At 45.1% G+C, this 13032-nt stretch overlaps 1 protein-coding gene across 1 annotated transcript in view; it reads right to left on the bottom strand.

The window, feature by feature from the left end:
• Positions 1-10940, bottom strand: part of RHBDL2 (rhomboid like 2) — a 37827-nt gene extending 26887 nt beyond the window's left edge. Inside the window, exons 1-2 of the mRNA XM_036446795.2 lie at positions 10936-10940; positions 9288-9291 (exon numbers count right to left, since the gene is read on the bottom strand). The gene's annotated coding sequence lies outside the window, so the exon portion shown is untranslated. The remainder of the gene's footprint in view (positions 1-9287; positions 9292-10935) is intronic.
• Positions 10941-13032: the final 2092 nt, after the last annotated feature.

The following is a 13032-nucleotide window of genomic DNA, read 5'->3' as shown; positions in this document are numbered from 1 at the left end:
GGTAATGTGTCTCAGGGCCCCAGTCACGCACAATGCATACCTGACCTCAGTTTCGTCTAGTTAATCTGAGCAATCTCTTAGTTTCATCTTGCTTTTGTTTTCAGGTTTCTGATTCAGAATTAAAAGTCATTTAATGAATATCAACTGGTATCAGGCACGATGTTGGGGACTGTCACATCTATCAACCACACATGTCAAAGCATTTTAAAAATTGGTTCAGTTAAGGGTGATTCACATTGTACTAACAAGTTCCATTGTCAACTTAAGCACCATACACGATCACGTTATGAGGAAATAAAATTCTCTGTTGTTAACAATACAACTGTATATCTATAAAAGGAGCTAGAAAAATGAGAATTACATTCCCTCCTCCCCAATTTCCTCTTTTCTCCTGGTTTCCAAACTTTCCAGACATTTCACAACTTCAAGCCCACCATTTTAGGTATTTTACTGAAATATATTCCCTGGACGGCAAAGATACCTGACCCATTCAGTTTCACCAAGACTCGGTGTGTGTCTGTCCGCCTTCTTCCTTGGCATCTACAGTAAAGGACCTGCTCTATCATTCTAGCTAATTTAGGCTCTAGCAACAGGTGAGCGCATGGGTAGTGATTGCGACATTTTGTTTTTGCCTGTCTTCTCAGACAATCACTGTCACGCTCTGACTTTCATACCTGTCTGTGCCTGCTCCCTGAGAACAGGAGCACCCTGCTTCATCTTATCTCCAACATCTGGGTGCTCACAGGTGCTGCTTCCTGTCATGCTTTCCTTCCCACTCCTGTTTACCTTCTGCTCCCACACCTGAATTTCTCAGCACAATTCACCACCTTGGAAACATGACTAATCAGACTGGCAACAATGAAAAAGACTGATCCATTCATCACACACATACCTCAAGGAGGATCACTTTGTAAATTATATAAATGTCTAACCACTATGCTGTATGCCCAAAGCAAATATAAAACAGTAATGAGTGTCAGCTCTAGTTGAAAATAAATAAAAATAAGATTTAAAAATATGAAATCAGCCTAGCTGATGAAATACATTCTTATATGAAATAGCTCAGTGGTTGAGCATTAACCCATGAACCAAGAGGTCACCAGTTCAATTCCCAGTCAGGACATGCAGTTAATATTTCTCTCTATCTCTCCCCTTCCTTCCTCTCTATAATCAATAAACATTTTTTTAAAATGTGTTGATACACACACACAAACATACACACACTGAGTGGCAGATTATTATGATCTCTGAATGAATAGTAATCTGGCCACTCAGTGTATATCCTATATAATAAAAGGCTAATATGCAAATTATCCCCTCAACCAGGAGTTCAACCAGCAGGCAGTCCACCCATGTCCCCTCCCCCTGGTCAGGCTGGCCAGACCCCACCCATGCACAAATTCATGCACCAAGCTTCTAAAAAAAATATATATATATATATATATATATATATATATATATATATATATATATATATATATATATATATCTCGATATATCACAAAATTTGTGCACATTAAAAAGGGATTAGAGGAAATATTTTAATAATGCTATTTGCCCTTTCTCTATAATAGAAGTATCAGAGAGTATCAGTAATAGAGAGTATCAGAAAATCCATGTGAAAATCTTCCTCTTGTCAGAGTCTGGGGCGGGCTACAGGACCCAGAATCAAGTCCCCGCCCACCTGTGGAGCCTCAAAATCATGCAAAACCCAAACCCAGCTAGCCCCACCCCCATTGGGTGAGATCTAGTCCTGGCCAGCCTCACCCCCATCAAGTCCCACCAAGAGGGGATATGGCCTGAGATCCCCCATCAAGCCCCTCTGGGTGGGGGGCACAGGCTCAGGTCCCCTGCCCCGGCCTAACTCCACGCAACCTCAGGTCCCTGCTGAATGCTGCTTAAGGCTCATTAGGGGAACTCGGCCTCTGCTGTGGGTGCAGCCATCTTGTGTTATGGACACCCCGCCTCTGCTGTGGGCGTAGCTATCTTGTGTTATGGAAACTCCACCTCTACTGTGGGGCACCGCCAGCTTTTGTGATGGTGTGACAGTCAATTTGCATATTCCCTCTTTATTAGATAAGACATATGTACTAGAGTCCCAGTGCATGAAATCCATGCACTGTGGGAGGGTGGGGGAGGGCCCCTCAACCCTGCCTGAACCCTCTCGCAGTCCAGGAGCATTCAAGGGATATCCAGGACCCCTCGCTCCTTACCACTTAGCTCGCTGCTTCTTAGTGCTGCTGTGGAGGCAGGAGAGGCTCCTGCCACCACCACTGTGCTAGCCAGCTGTGAGCCCTGCTTCTGGCTGAGCGGTGCTCCCCCTGTGGGAGCTCCCGCATTGAGCCTCTTCCCCCTGGTGGTCATTGCTCATCATAGCGACCAGTCATTTGGTTGTTATGCCATAACAGTCACTAAGGCTTTTAATTCACACACACACACACACACACACACACACACACCCCGTGCCCCAGTGCACGGATTTATGCATATTGAAAGGAAATTAATTAGAAAGTGGCCGGCAGGGTGGGACTGGGCGAGATGGGCCAGACACACTCTGGAGCCAACCTCCCGCGGTCCCTCCAACCGGCCGCACCTGGGGTGGCCAAGGCTTGAAGGTCGTCTGCAGAATGAGCAAGGTCCCTCCGGCAGCGCAGGTGGGGTCCCTCGGCCTGGTCTGTAGGAAATTGGCCAAAATTGGCTGTCCAACATCCCCCAAAAGGTCCCCAATTGCAAGAGAGTGGTTCTCAGGTGACCCACCCCAGAATCGTGCTCCCTCCTCTCTGGTTCCAGGTGCATCATTACCCAAGAGTTGCTGCTGCCAAATCACCATAACCTGGCAGCTCCTGTATTAAGCAGCTGCCCCCTGGTGGTCAGTGAGCGACATAGCTACTGGTTGGAGCATCTGCCCCTGGTGATCATTGTACATAATACAGAGTCTGGTGATCATTGTACATAATACCGTGTTTCCCCGAAAATAAGACATCCTCCGAAAATAAGACCTACTTACAGGTTTTCTTCTGAGTGAAATATAAGGCATCCCCCGAAAATAAGGCCCCCCCTAGGCTAAACATGAGAAATTTGGTCCACTGATTCTGAAAGAAATGGAGTCACAAGAAATTCACCAGGAGATTCAGGAATTGGATTGTTATGATGATGTTCCAGAAGATGATGACATGGTTGTCATTGAATAAATGAGTAAATTCTTGATACTGTAGGATTCAGTTTGTCTGGTTTGTGTTGACAACTACCGTACTACCGTACCGTATACAGGTAATAAATTTCCTTTATTTTCATTTAACAATAAATGTGTACCGTATTCTTCTTCATGAAAAAATAAGACATCCCCTGAAAATAAGACCTAGCGCATCTTTGGGAGCAAAAATTAATATAAGACATTGTCTTATTTTCAGGGAAACAGGGTAGCTACCAGTCAGACGGTCGCTTAACCTTTTAGATAGATGATAGATAGATAGATAGATAGATAGAAAGAAATAATATGTATATATGAAATCTCACACACAGATATACTCAGATCAAAATATTGTCATCCTACCAGTAGGAAACAACTGGGGTAGACTGTTAATGTAGACAACAACAACAAAAAAGCCACATACTAAGCCTGACAAGCTCAGGAGACACCTGTATGGTGGACCTTATAAATTCAGAGATTGAATGTAACCACATAGGATGATCTGAACATAAAAATGCCGAACTAAAAGTGGGTCATGACTCTAGACATGTCCTAGGCCTGTAGCTTCCTTGTCAAAAATCTATCTCTACCTTTCAGTGAGCCTGTATATTATCTTAAACCTCTTCTGTCTCCCCCTTTGATTCTAAGGCATACAATAAGCTACAAAATTGCCATTCTCTGGAGCATTTTCTCAACTCATTGTCAGCCAGTGCAGAAACTGCCCTTTGAGAGAGATTAAACCTCTGGCTTCCCAGAAATTGTCATCATTTTGGCTCAAATAAACTCAGAAAAATTATCTACAGGTTTGGACAAGTTTTTACATCGACATTACAAAGAATGTCTCTGGAGGACTTACAGCCTTCTGGTTAAAAATGTGCCCCAAAACCAGAGGCCTTCCTTTCACGGCCAACTGGTACTCTTCAGAGCGAAAGAGTGAAAAGAACCCCCGTACTTCCCGGCCTTCTCTGGCAGCTGCACTGCTTGTGTGGGAATCCCTGAGTCAGTGTGTTGGCCAAGGACTGGAAAGAGCAGGGCTGTGCTCCTTCACCCAGAATAGCTGTCTGCCCTTTTTTAGAATCTGTGGAAATATAAATGTGCATAAGGAGATCTACCCAGGAGGCCCTTGACATCAACAAGGAATTTTTCCAAAGACCCTTCGGGTGTCCTCATTCACTAAATCTCATAGAGTGCCTCCCAAAATCACGTTGTAAGTTATAGCCAGAAAGTTTTAAGTGATTCCATTTCAGACTTAATTGATTCCATAAATGCAAAAGAAACGTTTATTTATAAAGTTCATTGTGTGAGGAGTATTAACCATGTTCAATGCTTTGCACCCGATGTCCCAAAGAAGAAAATAAAAAAGGTGCCAAAACCAGTTTGGCTCAGTGGATAGAGCGTCGGCCTTAGGACTGAAAGGTCCTGGGTTCGATTCTGGTCAAGGGCATGTACCTGGGTTGAGAACACATCCCCAGTGGGGGGTATGCAGGAGGCAGTTGATCTGTTTCTCTCTCATTGATGTTTCTAACTCTCTATCCCTTTCCCTTCCTCTCTGTAAAAAATCGATAAAATATATTTAAAAATTAAAATTAAAATAAATTAAAAAGGAAACTTGGTTAGCTAATGGTACATCTTTTCATTTTTCACGAGGTTTAGTCTCTCTCAAAGGGCAGTTTCTGCACTGGCTGACAAACTCACTCACTGTAGCCACTGGCCAGTGCATTTTTCCTTGCATCTATGTGACACACCTGGTAGATCTCAGATTATCAGAGATCCTGCACACCCCTGAACCTGACATTCCTTGCCAGTTTATCCAGAACTTCTCTTTGTGGCAAAAAAAAAAAAAAAAAAAAAAAAAAAATTATTCTTGGGCTTCTTCACTTGTTTTCATGCTTATCACTGGCACTATTAACTGATTTATTTTCCTGAGTCTTTTCTACTCCTGCAACAAGAAGCAAAGATTTTAGTCACCCCATGCAGGTTACATGAAGGCTATCACTAGTAGAGAATAGTGAAGTCACATCACATGAGACATCAAGGTGGAACAGGAGGCCTAGTTCACTAACTAGTAATTGACTGGCCCAGATATAACCAGTCTTGCAATCCACACTCACTCACAATGGGCCTTCTGAGAGTAGCTAATGAACTACAAAAACTGCGATGCATCTGCAAATGTGGAGGACTTGCAGTGTACTCCTGTAGTAACACTTGTGTAGTGATCATTTGTTACTTTTCTTAGAGAATTCCTCATCTCCTAAATCTTGGTGGGCAGCAGGGACCGCTTCCCATTACAGAAGCGCAGGTTAAAAAGACTCACTTTTCCAGGTCCCTAAGCAGCTAAGACGAAGGCACATGCCCCATCAGCTGCTTTTGCTTGGGATTTTTTAGGCCAGAGCTGGGAATGGGGGAATTCTTCACAGCGGTGGACTGTCCTGGGTGGCGGCAGTATTCGCTGTCCAGCCTTGCTAATGGGGTCAACGTGGCCTCCAGCATCCAACCCACAGGCTGCAGCAGAGAGCACAGCAGCAACACTGAGGCTGTCCTCACCTACGTGGCTCTGTGATGGGATCTTTGTAGAGTTCCAGGTGCCTGATTTCCCTTCGTTTCTGCTTATTTCCCAAACCTTGTGATTTCTGTAATTTTCCTGTAATATTATGGTATACTAAGAAATGTATATAGTTGGTCTTCATCTCCGCCTTTGGAATTTTCAAAGTGTTAGAGGTGAGAGGAACATTTTTGTTATTATAAGCCCCTTTCAACCTTACCTGAGTTTACACTAATAAAGTGACTCTAGGAGGATTGGGGGCTGATTGCCAGGGGAAACAATTATATGATTAGAAAGTTGGGACTTTGCCCAAACCGGTTTGGCTCAGTGGATAGTCAGCCTGTGGACTGAAAGGTCACAGGTTCGATTCCGGTCAAAGGCATGTACCTTAGTTGCAGGCACATCCCCTAGGCCGCAGGGGTCCTCAAACTTTTTAAAGTGGGGGCCAGATCACGGTCCCTCAGAGAGCTGGAGGGCCGGACTATATGAACTACTAATTCCTACTGTAACACCTCGGCTGCGCTCACTGCCCAAAAAACCTGGCGGGCCGGATCAGACTCCTCTGCGGGCCGCATGTGGCCCGCGGGCCATAGTTTGAAGACGCCTGCCTAGGGTGTGCAAGAGGCAGCTGATCAATGATTCTCATCGATGTTTCTAATTCTCTGTCCCTCTCTGTAAAAAATCAATAAAATATGTATTTTTTTTTTTTTAAAGAAAAGAAAATTGTGACTTTCAACCCCAAGCTCTGGAGAAGGGAAACAGGCTAATGATTGAGTTTAATCACCAATGGTCAAAATTTAATCAACCATGCCTATGTAATGGAACCTCCATAAAAACCCTCAACAAGCCAAAACCGGTTTGGCTCAATAGATAGAGCGTCAGTCTGCAGACTCAAGGGTCCCGAGTTCGATTCCGGTCAAGGGCATGTATCTGGGTTGCGGGCACATCTCCAGTAGGTGCTATGCAGGAGGCAGCTGGTCGATGTTACTCTCTCATCGATGTTTCTAACTCTCTATCCCTCTCTCTTCCTCTCTGTGAAAAATCAATAATATATATATATATATATATATATATATATATATATACTCATACATATATATAAATATATATACATATACATATATATAATTATATACATACACATGTGTGTATATGTATATATATATATAATTATATATATATATAATTATTTTAAAAAAACAAACCCTCAACAAAGGGGTTCAGAGAGCTTCCATGTAGGCGAACACATCAAGGTGCCGGGAGGGTGGTGCATCCAGAGAGAGGGTGGGAGCCTCGTGTCCCTTCTCATACACCTCACCCTGTGCATCTTTCCGATGAAGCTGCTCCTGAGTTGTATCCTTTACAGTAAACTGGTAAAAGAAAGCAAAGCCCTCGCCTTAAGTTCTATGAGCTGTTCTATGAGCAAATTAGTGAACCTGGAGAGGCGTCAGAGAAACCCCAATTTACAGTCAATTGGTCAGAAGTACTGGGGGCCCAGACTTGGAATTGGCATCTGAAGTGGGGAGAATCTTAGGGGACTGAGTCCTTCACCTCTCTATGGGGTAGTTAGTGTCAGATAACTTGGTGTGGAAAACTCACACGTTTGGTGTCAGAAGTGTGAGTAAGAATAGAGAAATTTTTTTTTCTTTTACTATCCAATGTGCTTTCAATAAAACTCACTTACTGGTGCAATCAGACAAGAATCGGTTTCTTTCCCTTACAACCAAGAACCTAATTAATACACCTGAATAGCCGAGAAACTCTCCTAAACTATCTGGGGCAAGTTAAATTCATGTCTTATTCCGTATTGAGGAGACATAGAGTAAGGAAAGCTCAGAACCGGGTGACCTGTTTTCTGGTCTAGCCACTGCCACTTCCCAGCGGTGTAGCCTAGAGAAAGTCCCTTCTCAGCTCTAAGCAACAGTTCTCTCATGTGCACAGTGAGCAGTCTGCCCCAGACAGGTAGTTCCCCACACTGGCTGTTCTAGAATCCCCTCAGACGTTCATTGGTCATACAGATTCCTGGGCCCTGCCCTGAAGAAACTAATTTAACAGATTGAGTACGAGTAGATCCCTGACAAGTATACCAGAGAAGTGGAGGCAGCAGCACCTCTGAGAACCATAAACTAAGGCTCGCTATGGCCCACTCCATGGCACATACCCTGGAAGAGATGGTTTTATTGCTGTATTCCTCCTGCCCAAAAAGTTCCTGGTGGACAGGAAGTGTTCAGAAAATACCTGTATCTGAGTAAAGGGGAAACAGAAACTCTCTGAAAACTTTCTGTAAATCTAAGATTATTCTAAAATAAATAAAACATTTATTGAAAAGAATACTAGAGAGAAGGGTGGAAGAAGGAAAGGAGAAAGGAAGGGAAGGAAGGAAGGGTAGAGGAGGGAAGAAGGGGAAGAGGAATTTTTTCCACACCACATTAACTAAGAATCTTGTATCACTGTGTGTTGAGAAGCATCTCTCATCCCCTTCTCCTCTGCGCGAACACACTGCACCCCCACCCCCACCACATTATCCTTCTGCCATCACTGGGCTGTCAGAGGAGACCTGCGGAGCCACCATGCTGGAATGGCTTCAAAGGGTTTGTGTCCTGTCTCTGAGGAGCACTGTTCCTTGTACCTGGCACTGTAAAGACCTGAGTTCGCCCTAACCGGTTTGGCTCAGTGAATAGATCGTCGGCTTGCGGACTGAAAAGTCCCAGGTACCTTGGTTGCAGGCACATCCCCAATAGGAGGTGTGCAGGAGGTGTGCAGGATAGATGTTTTTAACTCTCTATCCCTCTCCCTTCCTCTCTGTAAAAAAAAAAGCCATAAAATATATTCAAAAAAAAACAAAAAAAAAACTGAGTTCTACTCCCAGCATCCACACTCGATTTCCCTGGCCTCAGTTTCCTCAGCTGTAACACAGAGCTCCTCTCTCCCCTCGGGATCTCACAGGATTATCTTCAGAATCAAATGAAAGAACAGTTGTCACATTCATGAGCACTAACCATGTGCCGGGTTCCACACTCAACGCTTCATGAGCGTTCTCTTCAATCATTTTCCCAACACCTGGTACAGCAGGATAATAACATCTCCATTTTATGGATAACATAACTCAGGCTTCCAGAAAGCTTGAACAAGGTCATGGACCCCGTGAGGGGAGGGCTGGCAGAGGAGCCCAGGGAGTATGACTCCAAAGACCCCGGGTGTTCCTCTACTGTGTGATCTCTATACACCTAGCGTGAAAGAGGTGTACATCTTTATTTTATTTCCATCCCAACCTTCCCTCTACCTTCTCTCTTCTTCCTCCAGCTTCTCAAACTGAACCAGACTAGACCCTGGGAGTTCCCAAATGGGAGCCACAGAACTGGCTGGTCACCAGCCCTGAGGATGGGGCTGGGAATCCCCACCACTCCCATTGCTGCCACAGGGAGTCAACATGGAGACAGGCATCCAGGAAAGGAAAAGATTGGTCTCTCTGGAACCCAAAGGACTGAGTCAGGCTCACCTTCCCGTCTTCACCTCGCCCAGAAGGGCACTGGCAAGGCCACCACGTTAGACCACTCTTCTGTGGCCGAAGGGAGTTTTGATTGTGAGCTTGTGCTGCTTTCCTCGCTGCACACAAGTCAGTTCTAAATATCTGAATTGTGTTTTTTTACAGCTGGCCCCACCCATTCTTTGGTACCAGGCAGGCCCCTGGCAAGGATGAGTGCTGCCTTCATGTGGCCGGGGAGCCCAGGAGGCTGGGCAACAGGCTGGGCTGGGTATACCCAACTGCTGCCCCAGCTGGGCCTGGTGTGCAGACTTTTGGTGGTGTTGCTAGGCAATGTAAGTAATTGGAGAGGCCACGTATTGAGCTTCTGGACCACAAAGGTTAACAGCCTCCTTCATCACACTGCAAACCACTCTTATGCCAGTTCCAGAAGCCTGCAGCAATCTCTGTGGTTATAGCCTGAAAGAGTGCTTTTTTTAGCTACAGAAAGTAAGAACCCGCTTTTCAATATTATGGGTTTGTGGCTGTGGTTGTTTCTTTTTGCTACATCTCTGAGGATACACTTGGAATAAATAGGCAAAAGGTTTAAAAACAAAAAATACCCTCTTTTCCAAAAGTTTTCCTTCTTCCTGAAGCAAAGCACCCTTGGCTCGATTATGAGGTCAGCTCAGGTAAGGACCCTCTGCTTCCTAAGGTCTCTGCATGCCCGCTGCATGGCACAGCTTCTGCCTTGGACTCCCTCCGCTGGGGCGGTGGCTCAGGGTGGGGGGGCCAGGGCCTTGGTCATATGCAAGACCTGACAGCAGAATAGTGCTTTTGTGTTTCCCTCCCATTCTAAGAAAATCACAATACCTTCTCTTCCCAGTCTACAGAATCACTTTCATTTCTACTATTTTCTTTTTATTGGTTGATTTTAAAGTGAAAGAAACCAAAGGGGAGAGAGGGAGGGAGTGAAAGAGAGAGGGAGGGAAAGGGAAACATCGATTTGTTGTTCCACTTATTTATGCCTTCATTGGTTGTTTCTTGTATGTGCCCCAACCAGGGATTGAACCCACAATCCTGGCGTATCAGGATGACATTCTAACCAACTGAGCTGCCCAGCCATGTATACTATTTAATGGATGCTCCCAGTGGCCCTATGAAAAAGACATCATTATTATTCCCATTTTACAGATGAACAAATACGGCAAAAAGAGGCATCCATACTTACATACCAAGTCACAGCAAAGCTGTGGCACTAGTCCATTTTTCTGAGGCCAAATCCTGGGCTCTTCGCTACATCCCAATGCCTTCCCACAGAGCTATTTAAGATATTACATATGCTTTTGTACCCTATTATACTATGGAAAATAGTAATAAAAGTACACACTGGTGTAGAAACACAGAACTTCATCTTATCTATATATATAAAACCCTAATATGCAAATAGATTGAAGGCGGGACAACCAAATAACCGGTTACTATTACATGCACTGACCACTGGGGGGGAGGGGGAAGAGCCACATGTGTAGAGCATGGTGGGCATTGGCAGCAAATGGCAGAATGCAGAACATGGCAGGTGTCAGTTGTGGAGGGATGGTAGAGCAGGTGAGCCAGGACGCCAGACTAAGGCAGGGCACCAGGTGCTATCATCGGGCAAGCCTCTAGTGGTTACTGAAAATTCTTTGCTCCTGTGCACCACAGTCCCACCTGGCGCTTGCACCTGTTGCCGGCACCAACCCCACTTGCACCTGCAGTGGGTACCGGCCCTTCTTGCACCTGCAGCCAGCACCAGAGCCGCTGCTCACACCTGCTGCTGGTGCCCAGCACCGGTCTCTATCACTCGGCGCCATCAGTGGATGCAAGCAGCAGCTGCCAGCCCTGATCACCCCTTAGGGCTTCTTCGTCTCCCCCTGTTCTGAGGCCATTGGGGCCAGCAGACAGGGCCTGGGGGTGCAGTGGGAGGGGCCAGGTGAGGGCACGAAGGATGGGTCGAGACCTGCCCCTGTGCTTACTACAGCCTCATGGCCCACAGTTCAAGGTGCACGAATTTGTGCACTGGGCCCCTAGTATGTTATAATATCCTCAACACATGGTCCTTGTTGATGGTGGTCAGGTTCTCAAAGCTGCCTCATGGACACTGGAAGAATTCCCAAAGATGGACACACTATTTAACGAGTTTAACAGACTTAGCACACCAGAGCACAGAGCTGAAGGAAAACCCTGACCCTTCGCCATCTCCTCCTTAACTCAAGGAGCTATTTTATAGCATTATGACACTATATCAGTCTCTAAAGTAAGAAGGTAGAATCATAGCTTCTATTGGATAATTGTAGGTATTTTTCAAAAAGGCTTTCACTGCCTCATCTATAATGTTTCTTTTTTCTTTTTTTTTTTTTATGTGTAATAGATTTTATTGACTTTTTACAGAGAGGGAGAGGGATAGAGAGTTAGAAACATCGATGAGAGAGAAACATTGATCAACTGCCTCCTGCACACCCCCTACAAAAGATGTAGGTCCATGCCCTTGACCGGAATCGAACCCGGGACCTTTCAGTCCACAGTCTGACTCTCTAGCCACTGAGCCAAACCGGTTAGGGCTGCAACATTTCTTAAACAGCGGCCCATCGATAGTGATCAACTATGCTGGTATGCATGGGACGATGGATTTCCTGGAATGTGGGGCTTGAGCAAATTGAGGACAGCTGGTCACCCTATCGTTGGCCATCTACATCAGAATCATCTGAAGATGTCACGTGAAGCTGGCTGGTTCCTTTCCTAGGGCAGTGGCTCTTAACCCTGGCTACACGTCAGAATTGCCTGAGGAAACTACAAAGGATTGATGCCTGAGCTCAGTGCAGATCGATGGAATCAGAGCCTCTGGAGCTAGGACCTGGGGCACTGGTATTTTTTAATGGGCAGCCAAGACTAAAAGTTCCTGCCCCAGAGATTTGGATTCAGAGGGTCTGGGCCCAGGTCTCAGGAATCTACCATGTTTCCCTGAAAATAAGACATCCTCCAAAAATAAGACCTACTTACAGGTTTCCTTCTCAGTGAAATATAAGGCATCCCCCCGAAAATAAGGCCCCCCCTAGGCTAAACATGAGAAATTTGGTCCACTGATTCTGAAAGAAATGGAGTCACAAGAAATTCACTAGGAATTGGATTGTTATGATGATGTTCCAGAAGATGATGACATGATTGTCATTGAATAAATGAGTAAATTCTTGATACTGTAGGATTCACAGTTTGTCTTGACAACTATCGTACTACCGTACCGTATACAGGTAATAAATTTCCTTTATTTTCATTTAACAATAAATGTGTACCGTATTCTTCTTCATGGAAAAATAAGACATCCCCTAAAAATAAGACCTAGCGCATCTTTGGGAGCAAAAATTAATAGAAGACACTGTCTTATTTTCGGGGAAACAGGATACATACTTTTCCAACAACCCTCCAGAGAGTCTTAGGTGTAGCACAGTTAGATAACTAGTGATGCATGCATTCACTAGTGGGTCAGCATGATCAGGATGGTTATGGTTATTCATTCCCAGAAAACCTGTGTGGTAAAGACGGAGCCTGTTATTTGTCATTCCTCCCACTAAGAGGCAGGGTGTGCTCTGTGACTGGTTTTGACCAGTAATGTATGGTGGAAGCCGTGCTGGTACCTCAAGGTCAGGCCTTTAGAGATCTGCAGCCCCCACTTGTGTTCCTCTTGGAACGCTCCCTCTGTGAAGCCTGATACCATGTAAGAAAGACTGACTACCCTGAGGCACCGCGCTGTGAGGAAGCCCCCGCTATTCACATGAAAAGATGCCATGTAGAAGAGCACCA

Source organism: Pipistrellus kuhlii, unplaced genomic scaffold (genome assembly GCF_014108245.1).
Source record: "Pipistrellus kuhlii isolate mPipKuh1 unplaced genomic scaffold, mPipKuh1.p scaffold_m20_p_2, whole genome shotgun sequence".
In the NCBI taxonomy this organism is placed as follows: Eukaryota; Metazoa; Chordata; class Mammalia; order Chiroptera; family Vespertilionidae; genus Pipistrellus; species Pipistrellus kuhlii.
The sequence above is the reverse complement of the archived record's forward strand: the minus strand, read 5'-3'. Positions and strand labels throughout refer to the sequence as shown.